This window comes from Felis catus, chromosome D3, assembly GCF_018350175.1.
Source record: "Felis catus isolate Fca126 chromosome D3, F.catus_Fca126_mat1.0, whole genome shotgun sequence".
NCBI classification, from domain to species: domain Eukaryota; kingdom Metazoa; phylum Chordata; class Mammalia; order Carnivora; family Felidae; genus Felis; species Felis catus.
Window position 1 is genome coordinate 11,927,901 of NC_058379.1, and position 24,117 is coordinate 11,952,017.

A 24,117-nucleotide genomic window follows, 5' to 3' on the forward strand; every position below is an offset into this window, starting at 1 on the left:
CCTATTCTGCCTTTCCCACAAGTGAACAGGATACTCAGCAGGGCGCTCTTCAGACTGGCCGTGTTACCTTGGATAAGTCACTGTATTGATCTGAATCTCAGTTTATAATAATAGAATAAGTAAGATTCGCAGGACCGTTGAGAAGTATAAGCTCGAGGAAGCGTTCATGGATGGCTCAGCACTCACTGTGTTCCTGGTTAGACACTCGGCAGAGAACTGTGTGTGTGTGTGTGTGTGTGTGTGTTGGGGGCGGTGGCCATGCTGGGGCAGGGAGACCCTGGTCCCCCGTGTGTGTGGATACATTTGGTTCCTAACATTTCAAAGTGTAGACGAGCTCCAAGGTTTAGCCAAAGGAACATGTTGGGCTGTGGTAACCGGCGGAAAGATGATCGTTCAAGAGCCGGTTTGCAAGCCTGGGCTCCGCAGCTCCCAGCAATGTTGGAATCGTGAATTGGAAGTTGATTAGCACGTCTGGAAGGTTCTCGGGGACAGTGGAGGCTGCTCACGCCCACGCATCAAACTTCCCCAGAATCCTCATTAGACGTTTTCTCTCCCAGCAGTGCGTTCAGATGACTGCGGGAATGACCTTGGTCCTCTGTAAGCCCCGATGCATTCTTATTGGTGGAGAGAAGATGACTGAGGCTTTGGACAAGGTCACCCAAACCTGGGTGCCTGGGGTGAGCTCTGGGTTGGGATGAATTGCACCAACCCAAACCACATGTCCATGGCTGCTGCTGTCACCCCTGCTGAACTGTTCTGGGGTGGGGGGGGGGGAGATGGGCTTTCCTGGTGCCCTGGGGGACAGAGAAGGGACCAGACTGACCAGAAAGAGAGGCAGAGGTGGGGCGGGAGGAGCCCAAAGAGAGACAGAAGAACAAAGACACGGTCTCACAAGAGTAAGAAATGGGGAACGAGTGGGCAGATGCCTGAAACATGGGGATACGGACCTTTTTTTGGTCCCCCACAACATGGGATTCTCGAAGTCCCCCTCTAGCCCCCGGCACCCTCAGAGACACTGCTGGGATATCGCAAAGGAGGCATCAGCGCTGCGGGGCTGGATTGCGTCAGGGGAGGGATGGTCCATGGAGAACATCAAAGGGAACCAGGGCCCTGGATTCATTGGCAGGACTCCCGGTAGGGCCCACAGGCCTGAATTCCTGGCCAAACCCCCAGGAAACATTCTGATGGGCAGATAGAGACACTCCGAGGAGGCTGCCTCCTCCCTCTCTCCCTCCTCCTCCTCTTCTCCCTCTTGCGTGTTCGTTGCAATCACATCTGAGGGTTGGCCAGGGCTTAACTGAACCAAAGACAGCAGGACATGCTCCTCCAAGGCCCCCCAGGTCTTGAACCTTCTAGGAACATCCGGGGGCTGCCTGACGGAGGCGTCCAAAGACCCTACGGAATGGTGCTCAGTGCTCAGGGGGCAGAGGAGCGTGTTGATTCGGCAGAGGCACCCGTGGGATGAAATCAGGCCGCATTCCTTGAAACTAGTCTGGGACATGGGATGATAGGGACACCTCCGAGGGCCCTACGCGTGATCCCCGGTGCTAAGGCTCTGAGAGCCCAGCGCCTGGTGCCCAGTAACCACGGGCGCATGGCAGTTCTGCAGTGTCTAGAAGACAGAAGCCAGATTGCTGTCCCGGACAGGGGGTAATATATGGCATCGAGCTCCGGCCGAGAATTGAATTCCACCTCAGCTGGAGAATTAGAACGCTGTGATTAGAAACGAGAAGAGAGAAGGGACGAAGCAACCTGTCTTCAAGTGCACGATGACAGAGCACAGACTCTCCTGGCAGCCCAGGGGGCTGGGGAAGGACAGGGCAGATCATATTAATAACAATAAATTATATCTACACGGTGATTTATGGCCCTGATGCGCTTCCCATTATGTTATCTTAAGCATCGCAGAAGGACGCGTTCTCCTGATGAGTATCCCAGCCGCTTTAACGTGATCTCTGCTATCAGTGGCCACAATGGTGTCTGTGCCACCATGGATGGCATGTCTCCTAGTGTCCACGTGGGAGAAACTGAGGCTCAGAGAGAACAGCGCCTGGCCCAAGGAAACAGCCGGAGCCAAGGTTTCAGTGCAGGTTTTGTCCTGCTGGGTCTTTTCCTGGTGCTCCATCATTTCATCCTGGGAGCCAGACAGGCTCTTTCTTCTTCTTCTTTTTTTTTTTTTTTAATGTTTATTTATTTTGAGAGAGAGAGAGAGAGCAAGCGGGGGAGGAGCAGAGAGATCTGAGCAGAGAGGGGGACAGAGGATCTGAAGCAGGCTCTGCACTGACAGCAGAGAGCCCCACGCGGGGCTCGAACTCACGAACCGTGAGATCATGACCTGAGCCGAAGTCGGACTCAGCCGGCCACCCAGGCGACCCAGAGAGCCTCCTTCTTATCTTGCCATTTTGTCACCACCTCCGTGGAGTCCTGTGGTAGATTAGTTTTCTCTTCCACTCAGCCACGGGTGAAGGGGTTGTAGGATCCCTCCTGCCCCGCCCTGAGGCCCTCCCTCTGCCCCCCCACCCAGCACGCCCCCCCCCACCCGCGCCCCCCCCCCCCCGTGCCCACCAGAAGAAAGAATCCCCCCCCCCCCCACCGCGCGCGCCCGCAAGGGTGACCCGGATGTGGACTTGACCTTTCAGGTCCCCCGCTCCTTGGCTGGCCTCACCTCTGCCTTTGAACCCAACAGCCGCCTGGCTGGCACGTTCACCGCACCCTCCCTCTCCCCTTCACCTCCTTCTCCTCTCCTTCAGGAAGCCCCCAGCCCGGCTGCCTCCCTCCCTCCAGGGCTGAGCTGATTTGGGGACCAGGTTCATTTAGCATTTGCAGAGTGAGCTATTCCAAGAATGTGCAGATTTAGTCCTGGAAGTGGCCCTAGAAGGAGACTGGCTCGGCTTCTGAGGCTTCTGAGCAGGAGAACGAATGAGCCCCCTCCCCCCTCCTGCGATTTCCTTTGTCTCAGTCCCAAATCCCCCTTTACACGATCCCAGAGGCTTCCTCGTAAAACAGAACTGTAACTTTATCTAAGATGAGCGCAGCACCTGTAGAATGGATAAGGTGTAATTAATAACAGAAAATAATGTTTCCCCCCTCCTGACCTTTCACCCTCATATAAGTGTCTTAAGTTTTATGACAGCTAAGCACAAAATGAGTGTGTGCGTGCGTGTGTGTGTGTGCGCGCGTGTGCGTGCGAGGTGCATGCTCCAGCGGGTGAGTTCGAGCTGAGTCTCCGTGGGGCCGATATGTCTGTCTGGTGAGTATTCACCTAGCCCTGGCTGGAAATGGTTTACGTTTCTGGCTAGACTGGCCTCTCGCTGAACCCAGGCACTGCCTGAAAACCGATCTGATCTCTTGAAGTGAGGATTCCGTCTAGATCTCAAAATACCCGGTATCTATTTCCATGCAAAACTTCGGGTGATGCAAGAAGCTGAATATTAAAAAAAAAAAAAAAAAAAAAAAAAAAAAAAGGCGGGGGGTGTGGGGGTGTGGCACGTGTGTGCGTGCGCGCGCGTGCACACGCGCGCGCGCACATGCTCTCTTGGATTGTCAATTACGTTTCAGAACCGCGGTGGACGCCGGGGAGGGGGTGTTGATGGTCACTGTGCCCGTAGCAGTGGGCAGGAAACCAAGATGCACATGTCCTTGGTCTCCATGCTGTAAATACTTGGGCCTGCGAGGAACTCATTATGGAAAATGTTCACCTAAGCAGTTATAGCCCGCCCCCGCCCCCAGAGTGGCAACATCCTTGCTGTTTATCTGGGAAAGAAGGAAAGATCTGTGCTTGGCCGTGCAGGTGGGGCTGGAGGAAGCAGGGGAAGGGGTGACGGGAGTCCATCTCCCAAGACCCTGTAGATTGTTTTCTGCAGGCCGAATGGAAGGGCCCTTGGACGGATACTGCCTGTCTCAAGGGTTCCACAACTATGTTCGTTTTGAGTAATACTATCTTGCTTTAAAGGTCACTGGGCTGGCCCAAGCTATTGGTCTCTCGTGATTCATTCTGTTTGATATTCAACTTTTCGAGAAGTCCGCAGCGCCAGCCTCTGGGTTAATGGAAGCCACACCAGCCACGGAGCCAGTAGCTTTGAATTCTCCCCGGATGGGGAGGCCTGGGCAGGGCGGAGTGAGTTGCCTCCTTTTGATCAGCAGCGCTGATGTGAACCAGAGGTCACGCATGTTCGGGGCCTGTGTGTTAGTTCTAGTAGACAGCAGCAACTGGGACCCCCGACATTCCCTCGCCCCCTCCCCCCAACCCAGGGAGTTTTGTTTTCCATGCCTGTCCCTCTCCGGGCTGACTTTTCCAGGACCCCTGGGGCACCAGAGGGACTTTGTTTTGGAAGATCCGGAGCCCTAAATCATCAGAGAAGGCCCCTCCGTCCAGTCCTGGCCCGTCTCTTTCCATCTCTGGCTCCTTCGGACGCAGAGAAACCAATTCCTGCTCCCACGGGGCATTCCTGCTTACCGCTGTTAGGTGACAGGCTGGATTTGGAGGGAGATCTCTTTCTCCCAGGGGAGTCATTGCGTTGTTGAGTTCTTTTATGGGCATGCTTGAACTCTGGAGGGCCCCCAAACTGATAGCCACCTCTGCTAAATTGATCGTAGATTTTTCTGTCTGTATGTCATTCCGTCATCCTTCTGCAAATGCTTCGGTCCTGCCATATTTTTATGGCTCTTCTTCCAAGACTTCCGTGGAGGGTGGGTCAGCGTGATTTATCTGCAAGGAGAAGGGACGGAGAATTTCTTATCTCTGGTATCAGAAGGTGGGATTTCCCTCTTATCACCCTCTCTTTTGCTTTGGGGTTTAAAGGCAACACCAACTGGTTGGATTCAACCGTTTAGGGAGTTCTGGAGGCCACCAGCTTCGTAAAGTTGACAGTGACCAGAAACTGGGGACTCAACCAACCGTCTCCTAATTTCACCTCCTCCCAGGTACTTAAAATCCCGGCACACAGTCCCCGAGTTTGCTGCCGGGACAAGAAGATCTTGATTGGATTAAAATATTTCCCAGCGGAGGTTTTGAGGCTTTGGCAAACATAACGAGCCGAGCAGCTCTTCAAAAACAGAACTTGAAAAATTAAACAAGTGATGTATATTCATTATCGGAAAACGGGGGAAAAGGCAGATAAGGAGGAAGAAGAAAATGAAAATCACCTGTAATCCCCCCCCCATGGGGCTCACTATTCGCATCTTACCACATGTCTTTCCAGTCTTCCGTGTAGAGTAAATGCCTTTGAAAACTAACTAGCAGCAAAAATAAGATCATCTTGCACATGCGGTCGGTGACTGTTTTCAGTAGCCGAGATTGTATCTACTCATCGTAGCCCATTTAAATAATCACTGACAAGCACCGTAACAACAAAACCCCAAACTGCCACCCCTGCTGACTCTCCAGCGAACGTCTCTCCAGGTATCTCTTTCCGTGCTGTTTGACAACGTGCTTTCAAAAGATCTGAACAACACAGCACGGTCTCCTCCATGTCGGCGAGTGAGTTTTCTCTACATCCTCATTTTCCGGTTCGCAGAGTTGGGGGCCCGTTCGCGGGAAGCGCCGCGGTTGAGCTGATACATCCCCAGCAGGTGAACCGCTGAATTGTTCATAAACTCTTCTTGTGGCTGAGTCGGGTTGCCGACACTTTATCAGGTGGGATTGGTGTCCCGCCCACAGCTCCTCAGATGAAGGTCATCCCCGCCTGTCAACGACTCTGCCTGGCGAGACAGAAATACGAATCCCTTCAGAGGACCTTTATTAGCACGGCAGGCCCGACCGACGGTGGTTCCAACGACGAAGGGTTTGTTTCTCTCACATGATGAGCGATCAGAGGTGCTGACTTTGACCCAGCTGCCCCATGAGGTCGTCCCTCCTTAGCGTTTTGACATTTTCTTCTTAGGCCTGTCTTCCTCGTGTTCGAAGATGGCTGCTTCGGCTCCGGGCATCACGGCTGCATTAAGACCGGAAGGGGAAAGGAGTGGCGCCAGAAGGAAGGCTCTCCTTCCTCTGGAGCTTTCTCTTTGATAAGAAATCAAAAGTCGGCTTACGTTTTACGGGCCCCAGCTGTGCCACGTGGCCGGCTCTAACTGCGAACAGGCCGGGAAGGTGAATCTTTTCTTTTTCTCAGGGGGGGGGCAGGAAAGGGAGAAGGATGTTGGGGATGGGTGTTTGGATCGGTGAACCCGTGGCTTAGTCACAGCCTCTAGAACGTTTTCACCAACAGCTAGACCTGTTTCGGGGCATTGTCTCCACTCCCCCCACCCCTGACCCCCACTCGCTCTGACTTCCCGTGTGCCTCCCCCGTGTCTTAGTGTCTCCGAACCCCGCCCTCCACTCTTCCCGTTCTGAGCTGGGCTCTTGGTTTGGGGAGATACACCCAGCCTCTGCCATGCTGGACTGGGCTTTTCACTCAGCCCCTGGCCCCTGTTGTCAGGATGCGTTCGTTTTGTGCAACGCTGGGGCCCTAGTTAGTTCACAGGTCTGCTAGATGCAGGGCTGGCCAAAAATGGCCTGAGTTAGATTCTTCCAGCGGTCATTTCTTTGGTGGCCCGTGCGACTACTTGATCTGACGTCCCTTTCCCAAGAGGAGACCCCTCCTGGAGGATTCTGCTTTTGAGTACATGTCATAGGAGACTTTTGACTTGGACCACGGTCCCATGTGTTTCTTTGCCCTGCAGCCCCAGAGATCGTGAGCTGGGTGACAGCTGAAGCCGTGTGGCCACGTTTTGCTGTGGCTCTTAGAACCAGATCTGGGTTCATTATGACCATTTTGTGGGCACCAAGCCTAAGCCTGAGTAGGTCTGAAATCCCGCCTCCCAGCCCGTCCACAGACCCATGCAGACTCAGGAGGGGTAGGGCTTGAAAGAAGCCTCGGGAGATGCACTTTCTGGTCCAGACTGCTCCCCACTCACCCTGGAGAGAAAACAGAAGGGGAAAGGTAGAAACGGCTCTGAACGTGGCCGCCAAGTCAGCTGGTGCGTGGGGAGCACAATGTTCCAAACACAATTAAAACCCAATCAGAGTCCGGAAAAGCGCATTAATGGCCCTCAATCAAGCGGCAGAGCACATGTGGTGTAGGCGTCTCTCTGGGGACCTGCTCCTTCAAGAGCTGTCATGATGGTACAACAGCCCCCAGCCCCGCAGCACCCCTCGCGACCCTGCCTAGGCCTGAGCCTCGGGAACCGGGATCCCTGGTGTAGGGAGGGAGCCTGGGGCCATCTGTGTCTGTGTTTTTAACTTTTGTTCTGTGTGGATGCCAGAGGGGGGAATCAGGGGAGTCTACCTGAGGGTCCATTCGTTTTCGGGAAAGCATGTGAGAGGCTCGCTCGTTCAGTCAACAAGTATTTTATTCGGGGACCGCTTCTGTGGGCCCAGCACTGGCCTAGACCAGTGCATTCTTGACCTGCAGGCAGTGTCCCCAAGGGACACTGGGCAATATGTAGAGATGATGACTTCAGTTGTCATGACACGGGGTGCATCGGATTTGTAGAGGCCGGAGATGCTGGCCGGCATCCCACAATGCATGGGAAAGCCCCTGTAATAAAGAGTTGTGTGGTTCAGGGGCGCCCGGGTGGCTCAGTCGGTTAAGCGTCTGACTTCGGGTCCCGTCACGATCTCGCGGTTTGTGGGTTCGAGCCCCGCGTCCGGCTCTGTGCCGACAGCCTGGAGCCCGGAGCCTGCTTCGGATTCTGTGTCTCCCTCTCTCTCTGCCCCTCCCCTGCTTACGCTTTGTCTCAAAAATAAATGGACGTCAAAAAAAAAAAATAACAAAAAAACCCCCAATTGTGTGGTTCAGAAAAGCAGTGGTGCTGAGGTTGAGCCCCTAGCTTGTGTATGTGTATATGTATATGATGTATATGTATATGGTGTATACGTATGTGTATATGGTGTATACGTATGTGTATATGGTATATATGTATATATATGTAGTGATGAACAAGACAGATGTGGTCCCTGCCCTGGCTGATTGGAGTCATCGTAACTGTTTCTTTAAGTAGCCAGACTTGGACAGAAGTCTCTTTAAGAACAACATTGGTCTCTCTTTTGTCCTCTCTCAGGTGTGGGCCTGGTGGTGAGTGTGTATGTGCCTGCGTGCGTGCGTGCGTGTGTGTGTGTGTACGTGTGTGTGTTCAGAGCCGTGGGGGGTATATGTTTGGACTTGTGTGGTTGTCTGTTTACATCTGTGCGCATCGGTGTGGCTCTGTTCGTAAGAGAGATTTTTTTTTTTTCTTGTCATTTCCTTCCTCTGTTTGCCAAAGAAGCATGGGTGACTTGCTAGGACCTTCTGGGGTTGAATTCGTCACCAGGCAAGATTAAGAAATCCTTAGGGACGACGACCCTTCTCTGCCCCCTTCTGTCTTCCTCGTCTCCACCCCCTCTCCCTTTGCTTCCCTCCCTGCCTCCTGCTCGGCGATAAAACTCTAGAGGTCAATAAACTTGTCTCTGAGTCAAAGCTTTGAACTTGAAGTTTGGTTTAGGCTAACTCTGCTGGGCCTGCAGGAGTATCCAGGAAACGATAAAAATGGTGTTCCAGAAGAGTCAAAGCACAACCATGAGAACAAGTGTTCCAGACAAGCGTTTTCCACCTCGGCACCATGGACATCCTGGGCCACTTGATTCCCTGCGGGGTGGGCTGGCCTGTGCATTGTAGGGTGTTGAGCGACAATATCCCTGACTTGGACCCATCGGAGGCACTGCAGCCGTGAGCAACCACTGAAAATGTCCCTAGACGGTGCCCGGAGTTCCCTGGGGGCGTGAAATTCACCCTCACCCCTGCTAAACACCAGTGATCTACAAATGCACAGAACAACATAATAGAATCTCACCACTGACTTTTTTTTTAAATTGTTTTTCAATTAAATGTTTTAAATGTTTATTTACCTTTGAGAGACAGAGAGAGACAGAGTGTGAGCGGGGACAGAGAGAGGGAGACACAGAATCTGAAGCAGGCTCCAGGCTCTGAGCTGTCGGCACAGAGCCCGATGCGGGGCTCGAACCCATGATTCATGAGATCACGACCTGAGCCGAAGTTGGATGCTTAACCGACTGAGCCACCCAGGCGCCCCTCACACACTTACTTTTGCACAGAAGATGCCAGATACTGAAGAGAGATACTGTGTGATTCCATTTATATAAAGTACAGAAACCAGCAAAGCCGAACAGGATAGTGGTTGCCCTTGGGGGAAGCGGGACAGACAGAGCCTGAGACCTTCCGGGACATTGCTTTTTTATTTTATTTATTTTAAAGTTGATTTATTTATCTTGAAGAGAGAGAGAGAGCGAGCTGGAGAGAGGCAGAGGGAGAGGGAGACAAGAGAATCCCAAGCAGGCTCTGCGTTCTCAGTGTGGAGACAGACCCAGGGCTCGAACTCACGAACCGTGAACACGAGATCATGACCTGAGCTGAAACCAAGACTCAGATGCTTAACTGACTGAGCCACCCAGGTGCCCCGCTTGCTTTTTTTGTTTTTGTTTTAAATCTAGATTCTGGGTACACTTAACGCTGTATGTGCTTTGCTGTATGTATGTTACACCTGGACTGAAAGTTGTGTGTGCATCGAGGAGGACGCACATATTCAACGAACACGTTTGGAGAATCAGAGAAGACTGTCTTCAAAAAAGAAAAATCCCGATGGCACAGGTTTGACCCCCTTCCCAAGCCCTGGAGTGGACGGTTTATGAGCAGCTCTATTTAAATGATTCTTACACAGTCCCCCCCAGCTGTTTCTAAAGCTGTGAACAATAAGTCTACTGAGCAGTGATCTGATTGTGGAGAACACGTTGTCAGCCTCTATACAAACACACACACTCTCTCGGTCTCTCTCGCACATACACACACACCCCAAACAGAGATGTCACCGGGCCTGTGTTGAATTGAGTTTCCTGCCTTTGTGTGCTCCAGGCAGCCCTTCGGAGGAGAGCGAACTAGAAACTGACACATGAAATGGACCCATAGGCCAGGTTGAGACTTAGGAAAACAAATGGCCCCTTTAATCTTCTGGAGGGGGGAACAAATACTTGCCGTGTGCCACAATCCGCGTTCGCCTCTTTACGTTATTTAAAGGAAAAGGTCAGCCTTAGCCCTCTGTCCTGAGCCCTCAACACGCGCACCAGCCCCATCTCAGCCCGGAGGGCCCTGGATTATTATTACCCGTCGGGCGCTTCGGGTCTTTACAAACAGCAGCACAGCCACGTGGGGTGCCCAAAGCAGAGGCTCCAGGGATTCTGTGTTTTCTTTAGCGCTTCCCTTTCAGGGAACCCCACGGAAGTTTCTGGAAGCAGGCAGGCCACAAGATGTGTCTGAGAGACCCCCAGTCTTCCTCCCCGAGGCCTCCTCAGGCATCAGCATTTGGGAAAAGCTGTGTGGATGTTGGCTGCAGCCTTCCCAGCTGGTCAGCATTTATAAAGCCCAGCACATCTGTTCTTCGCTGCGAGCGTGGCGAAGGGGAGAGAGAAGAGCAGCCCCAGACGGCGGGGATCGATCCCACCTAGTACCAAGAGAAAACTGCTTCTAGGTCGGAGTCATGGGGAGTGCTTCATTCCAGGGCAGAGACTTCATCAAAATGCCCCTCTTGGCCACCTTCCTTCCCGCCCCCCGCCTCCCCCCCCTTTCTTCTCTCTCTCTTTTTACAAGTCTCCAGGTTCCAGCCCGTCTTGAGATTTATGATGTGTTTCGCTTTGCAGACACCCTAAGAGCGGATCGGGTGACAAAGAGCCGAGGGGGTCTGCAGGGAGAGCCTGTTGGTTGGAAAAGAGAGTGTCAGGTATAATGAACACAGGATATTTTGCAGCATACAGCACGTTACAAATGCCCCCACGCGTGTGAAAAGCTCACAGCAACAGCCTCGGAGGCAGTTCACCAACCCCCCCCCCCCCGCCGCCCCGCCCCCCTCCGTCACATGCACAGAGAGGCGTGACGTGCTTGCAAACGCATGCAAAAGACCCACGGGCGTGCGGAAGCGTGTTCCTACACGAGCAGGCCCACACCAACGTAGAAAACCGGAGACAGACTCAACCCCGTTTGCAACATCAGAGCCGGATGGGGCTACGCGCCCCACGACGCAGGCACCTCCCCGGGGCTCCTCCGAAAAGTTGAAAGGAATGGCCTTGGAGGGAGCCGGTTCGCCTCGTCTTCTTGCGCCTTCCTGGCAACGCAAAGGTCCTCCGCCACGCAGTCCTGGGGCCCGCAGACCGCGCGCCGTTTCTGTTCTCTTAATAAGACCCCCAGGCCTCATAACAAAGCAGAAACCTCCAGAAACGGCATCTCCCCGAGCTCGGAGCCCGGCCTGGCCCCGGGGCCGTCTGGAGGCCTCTGTGCCTGCCTTCACAGCTGCTGCAGTAAAGTTTCCAAGGGGAACTTGGCACCTCCAGAGTGTCACCGGAGACCCTGGCAGAAAGCGAGCGCAAGGATCGATGACCCAAGGCCACGTGACGGAGCAGGCCCTTGCCAGCCAGGACGGGGAAATTCCATGGGGGTCTCTCGGAGAGACCAAATAAAAACTGGCCCCCGGCCTTCCATCCTTTTCTCTAAGATCTCAGTACAGATGTCTTGACATTCCTTCCGCAGAGAGTTTCCTCAAAAGATCTGCCAGGAAGGAACATTCGGAAACTGTGTTTTCGGTATAATCCCGTCGGGGAGCCACTCTTCGCCGGCTGGGTCTTGGGACGACAAAACGCTGCATGGCCGTGAGCGCCACGGACCCCACGTTGGGGAAACTGGCTTCTCCACCCGCATCGTGTATCCCGTGCTGACCGTGGCTTTTTTGGCAACACTCGTGTCTCTGATCGCACGTTAATTACTACGCAGACATGCTTACTGTGGGCACCGAGTTTCTGTGGCGGGGTCCTCTCGACACATGTTCACAATAAAAACCCATTCCCCCCCCCCCCCCCCCCCTTCCCCTGACCCCTAGGGGGGGAAAAAAAACCAAAAAGGATGAACAGTTTTCAAGACGCCGTTTTAATGGCATGAAAACGGAGTGCTCACTCTGCTTTGGTTCTGTTTTCTTTTCTACTTTTATTAAGAAAAAGCCTTTAAACCAAGCATTCCTGGCTTGTACTTGGGCTTCGCTTTGGCTTCTACGCCGAGGGAGAGACAGATTAGATTCGATTAAAGACGGAGGGACGCCTGGTGCGATCCATTCCATCTATAGGTAGTTGGGTCGATAGGGTGGGTGTGCTCGCGCGCGTGTTTCTTCTCGTGGCTTTCCTGACGGTCTTTTTACGGACGTGGTGTTCTGATTTCTAGGAATGCATTTGTTCCTCCGGCTTCCTCCCTTCAAAAGTCTGCAGCCTTTGATTGTGGCCTGACTTTTAGGGGTCTGTGGCATTTGGAAGCAGGGGGGAAGGGGGATAGTAAATCTTATTAATTCTCCTCTTCGCTTCTCGCAACTTCTCCAAACATTTTCCAAAAGCGGGAGCAATTTCCTCGCCGACTGTAGATGAAAGGGATTGTTTCAGAGACCCTCTCCCCCCCCGCCCCCCCCCCCAGGGCCCCAGGTTTGTCCGATGATGTCATAGAGGTAACCAAGGTAACACGCTGTGACATCACAACCCAAAGGCTACTGACCTTGGCCTGGAATTCAAAGGAAAAGTAGCCCATAAACTTCTAAAGCAGGCAGGAGATAAATATCCTTAGTCATAAAAGAACAAACGAAGTTTGGGGTGGGGGGGGGTGCTGGGAAAAAAAAATAGAACTTTTTTTTTTTGTTTTGTTTTAAAGAAATACAGTAAAACAGTCTGCCAAATATTCCAGGAAGCGCCAGTGGCCATTTTGATGATGTGAACTAGACTTTAAAACAGAAAGAGGAAAAATGAACACGGTGAGGAAGGGTTGTTTACAGTATTAGAAATCATTAGGCAAAGCTTCCCCCAACTCTCATCTGTACAGGGAGCCAGAGCAGAGTAGAACAATAAGCCAACATCCGTTCCTGAGTGGGGGTGGGGGTGGGGGTGGGTGGGGGGTGGAGATCAGCTACCAGAAAAAAAAGGGAGAAATTCAGGGAAGGTATTTGTCAGAAAGGGAAAGTGTTCCAGGCCACAGGGTAGCCTGGACTGGATCCTGGAACAGAAAAATGGGTGAAATTTCAATGAAATCTGGAGTTTAGCTAATAGTAATGGACCAGTGGTGATTTCTGAGCTTTGAGCAATGTCCTGGGTGGTCACGGGAGACGAGAATGTTAGGGGCAGCTGGGTGGCTCTCTTGGTTGAGCGACCGACTTCGGCCCAGGTCACGATCTCGCGGTTCGTGGGTTCGAGCCCTGCGTCGGGCTCTGTGCTGACAGCTCGGGGCCTGGAGCCTGCTTTGGATTCTGTGTCTCCCCCTCTCTCTGCCCCTCCCCTGCTCATGCTCTGTGTCTCTCTCTCTCTCTCTCTCAATAATAAACGTTAAAAAAATTTTTTTAAATGAAAGATATCTTTATTTATTTTTTTAATGGGCCGTTGTGCATTGCGTGTCCTGGAAAGTCTTTTCATTTCTCGGGTCTGGAAATTCTGCTCGTCTCCAGGGCTTGCAGCCATGTGCCCACGTGCTGGGTCGCTGGGGTGGGCGATGAGCTCGTGGCGAGCAGGTGGCTGGTTAGACACGCAGGAAGGAGGCAGAGGCCGGGAGTTACCTCTGGGCACCTTAAGAAAAGCAAAGGAAAGCAAAGGCAGTCTCCTGGGCCATCCCCGACTGTTCTTGTCCTCAGAACCTTGCGTGCGACACCTGGCCCCTATTTCACAGGAATGCTTTTTTCTCAACACATCCAGAGGATGGGTTGATGACACAGCATGAGGGCCGATCTCCAGACGCCCGTGGGGGTAGGAGGACAGCCCCGAGGTGGGAGAGGAGAGATCCTGTCCCTGCCTCCCCACGGACTTGCCTAGGTATGGGGACAGCCAGTGCTGTCTGCCCCCCTATTTTCCTTGCCTGCCAAATGGGGGGTTTGGACAACAGATCACATGGGCATATATATAGACTTCGTGTCAGATGCTGCTTTGGATCAACTGGCTGGGGCCCTCCTGAACCTGAGATCCGGGAGAAGGAGTGCTGTGATCCATTAGTCATGTCTGCCATGGATGTGGGAAGGGAAAGGGGAGGCATGTTTGTCAACCAGATCCCTGTATGCTTGGGCCCAGACTGCTTTTTCCCACTAGGCTCTTGTGTCTTCACCGGTATCCGTGTGGGCCAGTACAGAGAACACAGACCCTGGGGTCAGCCAGCCGTGGCTTCCCACTCCAGCTTTCCTCCTTGTACCGGTGGTTGTGTGTGGCATTTGACATGTAGGACATTTGGGGTGGCACATCTGGCAAAAGGTGGCATTTGATATTTACAAGTAGGAGCCACGGTGTAGGAGACAAGTTAACAGGCAACAAAAACAATGATGACATAGAGTGTTTTCCAGAGTACTGAATGGGTGACCTGACTCACGCCTAAGGGGCAGGCAAAGAAACTTCCTGGAGGAAGTGGCATTTAAGCCAGATTCTGCCGGATGAGCAGGTATTCTCCCGGGAAGGGAGCAGGGAGAGATGGGGTTGGAATTTGGCTGGGCTCAGATCAGGTGGGGCCTGCTTGGCCTTGTTGGGGGGAATTTGGGCTTTTTCCTGAGGGTAATAGGGAGCCATTGAAGAATGTTTTGCGAGGGAGTTTCGGCAACAACAATGTCTTTCTGCCTCAGAGCTAAATTTGGGGTGAGGGTAAGACTGCAGGCCATTTCTGAATCCAAGTAAGGAATGACAGCTTATAGTAGAAAGTGAAGCAGAGCAGGCAGACTGTTAAGTATTCGGGGGTTGGCTGGATGTGGGGGACTCCAGTTACTGAGCTCTCTGGACCTCATTATCATCATCTGTATGACGTCGTTCGCCCCTACAGTCATTTGAGGTTTCAACGAGATGAGATGCTTACGGTGCTTGGCATGGTATGCTGTAGGTGCTCGGTAAATGCTAACCATATCCATTGCTTCCCAAGAGTCCGGCAAGTCAACCAGGGATCCACAGATCCATTAGAAACAACGGTGAAATCGGGGGCACCTGGCTGGCTCAGTGGCCAAGCATCTGACCCCGGATTTCTGCCCAGGTTCTGATCTAACGGTTTGTGAGACTGAGCTCCGCGTCCAGCTCTGTGCTGTCACGTGAGCCTGCTTGGGATTCTCTCTCTTCCTCTCTCTCTCTCTCTCTCTGTCCTTCCCCCACTCGCATGTGCACGGGCACGCTTTCTCTCTCAAAATAAAGAAATACACTTAAAGAAAGTTGCTACAAAATGGTGAAATCAAGTTCCAGAGAGAGGGAAGGGATTGAGAGCCATTGAACAGCAAGTCAGTGGCATATTCAAGGTGTGACCCCAGCTTCTCCATTGTTCCTAATCCGGGGTCCCAGTGCCACTCTCTTCCCCAGCCAGCCGGCCCTTCGGAGCTTCCTTGTGACCTGCGTTATTTGTTGTTAGAGGAACGTAAGGTCTCTGTGCTAAGTTGAATTGCATGTCCCTAGAAAAGATATGTTCAAGTGCTAACTAACCCAGATACCTGTGAATGTGATCTTCTTTGGAAGTAGGGTCTTTGCAGATGTAATCGAGTTAAGGCGAGGTCATACTGGGGTGGGGTGGGACTTAATCCAACGACTGGTGTCCTTATAAGAAGAGAGAAAGGAACACAGGCACCCATAAGGAGAACACCCTGTGAAGCAAAGGGATACAGTTACAAGGCCAAGGAGGGCCAAGGATTGCCAGGAAGCACCAGAAGCTAAGAGAGAGGCATGGAACAGATTCTCTCTCACAGCTTCCAAAAAGGCGCCAACCCTGTTGAGACCTTGATTTCTGACTCCTTGTCTCCAAGACCGTGCGAGAAGAATGCATTCCTGCCGTTCTGGGCCCCCAGTTTGTGAACCTTGTTGCAGAAGCCCAGGGACACAAACGTAGTTCCCTAAGGGGGTGTCTCACTCTCAGATAGCATCAGCTACTGCCAACGTATTGGACCTGGGCTCTAGAGGACATTGGGAAAGGAGGGTGGGGGCCCGGGAGGGGGTTTGTATCACAGGTGCTCTTAGAGTGATCTTGACCATGGCGTGGTTTCCCGAGTGTGTCCGTCAACTGTCGGCAATGTCCAGCCCGTGGGATGACTGGATGGTCAACCTTGAAGGATGACCCATCAGAGAAAAATGAAGGTGGTGGAGGGAAGGGAAATGGGCCACTCGTGTACAGATGAGAGGTTGCCCCTGGCCCGTGGAAGGACACGGCAGGAAAGCGATAGGATGACCGTCAGGATAATAATCACAACAGCAAATCCAACTGTTGGCTTCCTCCTCCTTGGACCAAGCCACCTTCGCCTCCCACCTAGATGACTCAGTGGCCTAACACTCCTCCCTGTCCCCAACCTGGACGCACTCTTCACTAGCCTCTGTTTTGCTCTTATTCTATTTTTTGTAAAGTCCATCTTATTGAGGTATAATGCGTACACACCCACACGCGCCCAGTTCAAGTGTGCGGTTCAACGAGTTGTGGTAAATGTATGCGTCGTGTAACCACCGACACAATCAAGATACGGAACACGCTTCCCTGCAGAGCTCCCTCCCGCCCTTCCCGTCACCTGCTCACCTCCATCTATACAGTCAGGCCCCGGGCGACCGCCGATTTGCTGTCACTGTGGATGCGCTTGGTCATTTCTAGAGTTTCAGTTAGTGGCATCATCCAGTGTGAACTCCTTTATGTCTAGCTTGTTTTGCTCAGCATTGTGTTTTTGAGATCCGTTCACATTGTCGCATAGATTGATGGCGAGTTCCTTTTTTTTGATGGATGGCATTCCATCATATGGAAGGGCTGCGGTATATCAGGTGACCTGTGGATGGTGATTTGGGTCGTTCCCAGTTTTTGCCGATTGTGAATAATGCAGATACGAACATCCAAGTGTAAGACTTTGCAGGCGTGCGATTTTTTCGTGGGTTGGTATCTGAGAGCGGAATTGCTGAGATGGATGGTTAAGTGTATGTGTAAGTTTTTAACCTAAGGTGAACGAAAAGAAAAACTAAGAAAAAACTAAGCCTAAGAGCTCCAACTATGTAATTTCCAGAAGAAAGCACGCTAGGAAATCTTCATGACGTCGGTGTAGGCACAGATATCTTAGGACGCAAAAAGCACGTAAGCCATAAAATACAAATAAATGATCAATGGGACTTCATCAAGACTGTAATTCTTCCACTCCTTGAAAGACCTTGTCGAGAAGTGTGATGTATGGAAGGGTTGAATCACTATATCGTACCCCTGTAACTAATGTAACACTGTATGTTAAGTAACAGGAATTAAAATAAAAACTTAAAAAAAATAATAAAAATGTCACTATGGTGACAAAGGACATGTATCCAGAATATTAAAAAAAATTATTTTTAATGTTCATTTATTTTTGAGAGAGAGCGCGAGGGAGCACGAGCAGGGAAGGGACAGAGAGAGAGAAAGAGAAGGAGACAGAATCCAAAGCAAGCTCCAGGCTCCGAGCTGTCAGCACAGAGCCCGACGTGGGGCTCGAACTTATAAACCTGGAGATCACAACGTGAGCCGAAGTGGTACGCTTAACGGACTGAGCCACCCAGGTGCCCCCATATCCAGAATATTGAAAAAAGTCCCATCACTCACTAATAAGAAGGCAAAGGACCCAACTTAAAAATGGGCAAAAGATTTTAACAAGCACTCCTCAGAAGATATGTGAGCATCAAAAAGTTCCTTAGAAAGTACTCAACACCAAAAGTCATCGGGAAAATGAAAATCACAGCGAGATACCACTATTCCCCCCCCCCCCCCCCCCCCCCCCCCCCCCCCCCCCCCGCCGATGGCTAACATTGAAAAGCACGACCAGTCCAAGGGCAGACAAAGACGTGGGGCAGCCGGAAGGCCCAAAGCCTGCTGGTGGGAACACAGAATGGTGTGGCCACTTTGAAAGACTTTGGCTTCGAGGAGTATACCCAACTCTTGGAGTATACTCTTGGAGTATACCCAACCTGCCTGGCGTGCAGGTTTACCCTGGGTGAGCCTCAGTTTCCTGCTCTATGGAATGGGGGAGATGATACCAAGGGCCATTCTGTAGCATTCTCCAATTCATTATGTGAGGAAACACGTTCAAAACAAGGCCCGCCCCCCCACCCCCCACCCCATGGAGTGGGGGCCGCTGAGCATCCTTAGAATGCGTCCTCGGGGACCAGGTAAGCTCATTCTTGGAGCGGAGGGAGGCGACTCACGCCAAGTCACCAGGAAAGAGCAAAGAGTTGTGTGTGTGTCCAGAATCCAGAGTTCTGCCCTTTCACTTCCTGAGACTTTGGGCAAATTACTTCTCAGTAATTTGGAATCTGTAAACATGGAAAAGCCACTCTCTTTTACAGAGTTATGGGGACACACGGACGGCGAGGGGTGTTGAAAGGCACCAGGCACGGCGCCGGCACTCAGGGGGTCTGGGAGCAGAGGAAGTGAGTGGAGTTGTGCTCTGCCTGAGCTGTTGGAGTTTCTGAAACTGCCCACTTGGCTCCAGAAGAGAGAGATTCCCAGACGATTTAAGCGCCCGGGACATGCCTGAACTTGCAGGTGCCATGTTGAATCGAGTTAAATGCGTTCGGGGGAAACGCCGCTGTGCATCTCCTAACCCTATCTAGACCGTTGCAGGTTTCCTCCCCAGCCGAGGGAGGGGAACAGGAATCCTGGGCTTTTATGAGCCTCTGGGACCTCACCCACCCTTTATCTCATCTGCTGGTCACAATAGGCTGGGAGATAGCCCAGGCAGATGCTAATGTCCCCAAGATCCCCCGGAGAGATAGCTGCGGACTTCAAAAGGGACTGCATCTGACTGGTGGGCTGGAGGACGGGTGATTGCAACAAGCTTGCGAAGCCGTGAGGTCCCCTGGCCAGGGACTGACAGGTCTTGGGCATTCATTCAGAGGAGCGATTGATCAGAGATGGCGATGGGGCCTTTTTGGCTTCGCACGGGTCTGCCAAGATGCTAAGTGAAGGGAGGGAAGTTGAACTCATGACAGATGATTGGGAAGGAAGTAAGGAAGCTGACGTTTACTGAGTTCCAGCTACGTACCGCAGGCCCCGCGGGGTAGGACAAAAGATACCCATTTGACAGATGAAGAAATGGAGGCCTACCTACAGCAGTGAAATGTCCTGCGCCAGGGCCATCCAGCTGTTAAGAAGGCAGAGCTTGGCCCCTGTAAATGGTGACCTACCTTTCACTCCCAAGCTGAGTTGTATTTAACATCTGCTCTGCGGTTATACTTGGGCGGTGGGGGGTCCCGAACTCCCTGACCTCCTGTTTCCATCTCTAGGCACTCTTGACCTTGTTCTCTGGATTCCCGCCACCACCCACCCCCTCATTCCCTTCTTTGAATGAACCCTGTTCTCTCCTCCCCTGACAGCCTTTGCTCAGAAGACCCCTTCCTACTATCTTTCAGATTTGGCACATCTGGGGAAGTCCTCCCTGTTCTCCCAGACCCCAGGAAAAATTCAGATCTTTACTCCCGTGCCCATGACACGTCCTGTACTTCTCTGCCACGAAGCTCACTGCCCCGAAACGTACCTGCGGCATCGTTAACGTTTGTGTGCCACGCTCGAAGTCTCCAGCCCCACGAGGGTCGAGACCTCACCTGTCTCCTCCGGGGCTGCGTCCAAATACCGATGGAAAGGATGGGGAAGCTCGCGAGGAAGATCCGAGCCGAGCGAAAGGATCAGTGCACACCCAGATGAAGAGGAAGAGAGAAGAACCCAGAAGTCGGTAGCCTCCGAGAGGCCCTAGAAAGAGTCCTTCTCCTGCTGCCTGTCCCAGCTACAGCTACTCGGATTCCAGGCAAAGGTGAAGGGCCAGACATTCTCCAGGGCTCCCATTACGAAGCCAATATGTATTTTGTGTCCCATATGTTTATGTTTTTCCCTTTGAAGGCTCCCTGGAAAAGGCTAACAGTCATGGAAGTAACAAACACTTTGTCTTCTCTTCTCTTGCCAAAAGCAATCTTTAATCACCCCACCAAGTAATGGGCTCAGAATAGCATAATGGAAACAAAGTACTTAAAATACTTTCTTGGGTGGATAAACACAGCCGAGGGGGAAAAAAAAAAACCAACAAAAAACCAAGGCTGCCCAGCCCCAACCTTTTCACCGTGCACACAGCTTAGGAGACGTGGAAGGAAGAGAAGAAATCTTTCCCAAACAAGTAGGTAATTGTAAATAGCCAGGACACAGATAGTTTTTCATGATCGCATGGTGGGCCGTCCGTCCTGAGGACTAGATCTTAGTATTTGCTGAATTCGTACCCTGCCCTCCCCCCCCCCCCCCGCCCTCCCCTTTTAGCCCTGTCACCGAGTGACAAAAAGTAGGTCTGATAGTGGGGTGGGGGTGGGGGGGGGTTCTCAGCGTCTTTCAGCGAGGTCTTTCTCAAATCTCTTTAGATGTGGGAACATTCTGGGAAGGGGACGGGTGGCGTTGGATGGATGTCCTTTGTGAATCTGAATGGTTTCCCTGCGTTCAGAAGAGGGGAATCTTTGCCGATCGATGCCCACTTTGGCTAAAGCCAAAGGCGGGAAGACAGTGGCAAACCTGTGTGGGTTATGGAATCCAGGATGCAGACTCCTACTACTGGGATGCCGAGTTAGGTATGAGAGGAAACGGATGTTCGTACTGTGAAAATTAGACTCTTAAGATTACCAGCTCCTCCAAGTAGCCTTCCTGGATTTCCCCAGTTGGAATCCATCTGTCTCTCGGAGACAAACAAGACAAGAACTAGGAGGCTTCTTAACCAAGTTGCTTCTTCTCTCTGTACTTTGGTTTTTCTCTCTGTCACGGGGAGATAAAAATACCTCCTTTGTAAGTATCCCTTGACATAAGATTCAATAGTTGGTGGTCAAGTTTCTTGCTCAGAGCACGTCACCCAGTCCGACTGGAAGTCAGAATTACCCAGGCATGTGCGAGGGTCCCTAAAAGTGTGTGGGGACAGGGGAGAGAGATACGGATATGAAACTAGCATCTTTCCTCCGAGCTCTTGTGCCCTGGCCGCTGCGTTAGATCTCTTTATATACAATGTCTCTTGTGTTCCTCGTAATAAGGGCATTTTCAAGGAGCTATAATTATCTCTGCTTTTCAGACGGGCCGACTAAGGTTCAGTGCGTTCAAATAACGTGGCCAGGGTTACACGGTACGTGATTGAACCCTGCAGGGAACTAGAACACTCCCCACCTCCCTCTTGGTCCCCTACTGTGGTGACAATTGAGATGCCTCATGCTTCTTCTTTTTTTTTAAACTTTTGAGAGAGAGACAGAGTGCGAGTGGGGAAGGGGCAGAGAGAGAGAGAGAGGGAGACACAGAATCCGAAGCGGGCTGCAGGCTCCGAGCTGACACAGAGCCTGTGGGGCTTGAACTCACGAACCTTGAGATCACGACCTGAGCCGAAGTCGGACGCTCAACCCACTAAGCCACCCAGGCGCCCCTAGATGCCTCTTGTTTCTTGAATGCTCATTCACTGACTGATCATCTATGAATAATTGCAAACATTTTGACGTTCCCCACTCCCCCCCATATATCGAACCTGATTGTCAGACATGAACTATTTAAAAAGAAATTTTTTTTAACATTTATTCATTTTTGAAAGGCAGAGAGAGACGGAGCGCGGACGGGGGAGGGGCAGAGAGAGAGGGAGACACAGAATCGGAAGCAGGCTCCAGGCTCTGAGCTGTCAGCCCAGAGCCCCACGGCTGGGGTGGGGGGCTGGCTCGAAGTTTGACTGAGAGCCTGATGCTTGCAGATCTGCTGGTACTTGGGTCTTTATGTCTGCGGTTAGGGCAGCCCAGGTGATGGTCTGACAGAGTCTTCTCCATCCGGCTTCCTCTTCTAGACCCTCCTTGCCCTCGGGCAAGGTGGAAACGTTTTGAGTTTTGGCCCCAAAAGAAGTGGGTTGGACTCTCCCAGTCTTGACATTTGTCACCGGATAAATCCCTTAATCTTCCTGAGCTACGGTTTTTCCCAGTCGCGAAGAGAGCAATTGTCTTCTTGGGAGGCCAAGAGGATAGAGGTAAATGGCTTAGCACAGGGCCCCGGCTCCTCCTTTCGGCTGAGCTCTTACTGTCAGGGTCAACATCAGACTTGTTCAGGCATTTATTCAGCGTATACGGAGCGTTGCCTCCTTCCAGGTGCCATGCGAGGTGCTGGCACACCCCAAGGAGCCGGGCAAAGGGCCTCCACTGCTTTGAGGAGGAATAGACAAGAAACAAGTGAATATTCTATCAGCGGGTGGCAGAAACCGGGACACCTAAAACAAGCAAGGGGCTAGAGATACTGGGAGGCAGGAAGTGCCGTCTTGTTAAATTTTTTTTTCCTAAAATTTTTTGAAGTTTATTTTTTATAAAATGTGTGTGTGTGGTGTGTGAGACAGACAGAGAGAGAGAGAGGGGGGGAGACACAGAATCTGAAACAGGCTCCAGGCTCTGAGCTGTCAGCACAGAGCCGGACGTGGGGCTCGAACTCATGAACCGCGAGATCCTGACCTGAGCCGAAGTCGGACGCTCAACCGCCTGAGCCACCCAGGCGCCCCAGACTGTCTTGCCTTTTTAAAAAGATTCCCTCTGGCTGCCAGGTGGGGAAAATACTGGGGACGGAAAGACAGGAGTAGATCAGCTGGGAGGGCCTCCTGCAGTTTAAGCAAGAGTTTTGGCCACAGCTTAAACTCTCTGTGTCCATTATTATCTCAGTTAACAAACATCTTCTGGCTCTTAGAAAACTCCCTTCCCCTGGGGATGACCCATCCCTTCTTAAGGAAAGACAGGATTGATAGGTGTTCTTTCTTATTCCATCACGCTTGGTCAAAGGTTCTCCAAATCTTCTCGGTTGCAAATTTGCAAACAGGAACTTTGTAAATGGATGCTGTCAGTTAAGGCACCTTGTCCTCAAAGCGTTAGGCGAAATGGGAAAGGTCGAGAGAAAGATGAAAAGCTCTAAGTAGCTTTCGATCCAGAGGACTGGGGTTGGGGCGGGGTGAGATGGAAAATACTCATCATAACAGCTCACGGATTCGAATACTGACTACCGAGGCAGACCCTGTGTTCAGCGCTTATGAGCGTTCCCATTTTATAGAGGAGAGCTAGGATTTAAACCCACCGCATGTGCCTCAGAGCTGGCGCTCACCACCGTAGCTACACCGACGTCCTTTCCGTTGGAAAGGACGGATAGAATGGATGTGATGGCGCAAATTGATTTTCTTTCCTTCCCAACAAGGTCGACCCCAGATTGGCCAATAGGTTTTCTGAAATCACCGTTGAAAGGGATACCGTTCAAAATGGCGACATGAGCTCCAAGTGGGGCGCGGGGGTAGGGCGGCCAACTCATCCTGGTTTGCCTGGGACTTGGCCTGTTTTAGCACTGGAAGTTCCCGATGAATGGGGATGGCCAGTCATCCTACTCGTGGGAGGTGGCCAGTGTCCAGGTGGAATGTTTCCATTTGTGATCTGGGTTGAGTGGTGGGTTCTCACAAGACCCTAGGAAGATGAATTTACCAGCCAAGGTGCTCTTTCAGTTCCTGCCCTGCTGAGCCTTAGAACAATCTGGATAAGGTCCCCAGAGGAGCAAACCTAGCAACTTGCACCGTTGATCAGCTGGTATTTGAGGACACGCTGGCAAATAAGGGTGCCTTTTTCTAGAAGGCCCAGGACCGTCCTTGGCTCTTCAATGTTAACTGCAAGCTCTGGGATCCCGAAAGGAATTTTTTCTTTCCTCTACATAGACCGATGGCTCTTGATCACAGCTAAGCTTTCCTGACTCAATGGCCGTGAGCTACATTCCGATCATTTCCTTTCTTGTTTGGATCAGGACATTGAGTTGTTAAATGCTCTAGAGGCTTTGAAACCTCATCACTGTAATTCTTCCCACCTACTAAGTAGATCATCAATGAGACCCTGGGTAGTAGAACCACACCCAGTCAGTCTGATTTCAGAGTCTATCGCCTCAAGCAATATGCGCTGGGACAGTGACCTAGAGACACAGTAGGTCCAGGAGAACTTACAAAGAGGAAGAAGAAAAATAGATTTCGATAGACCCTAGAGTGAGATGAACTAAAGGGAGGGAGAGAGTCTAGACTAGCTTTTCCCAAGCGTTCGCTCCTTGCCTCCCCAGCCTGAAACTGCCTACCTTTCTAATCCTGTTT

General features: G+C 51.8%; 1 long non-coding RNA gene across 1 annotated transcript; it reads right to left on the reverse strand.

Annotated features, from left to right (window-relative positions):
• Window positions 1-13,387: 13,387 nt before the first annotated feature.
• Window positions 13,388-19,619, reverse strand: LOC109493208. Its single transcript, XR_006588025.1, has 3 exons — window positions 19,513-19,619; window positions 16,551-16,955; window positions 13,388-15,633 (listed from the first exon to the last, which is right to left on the reverse strand). It is a non-coding gene; the product is annotated as an uncharacterized LOC109493208 (long non-coding RNA).
• Between the last annotated feature and the right edge of the window lie 4,498 nt (window positions 19,620-24,117).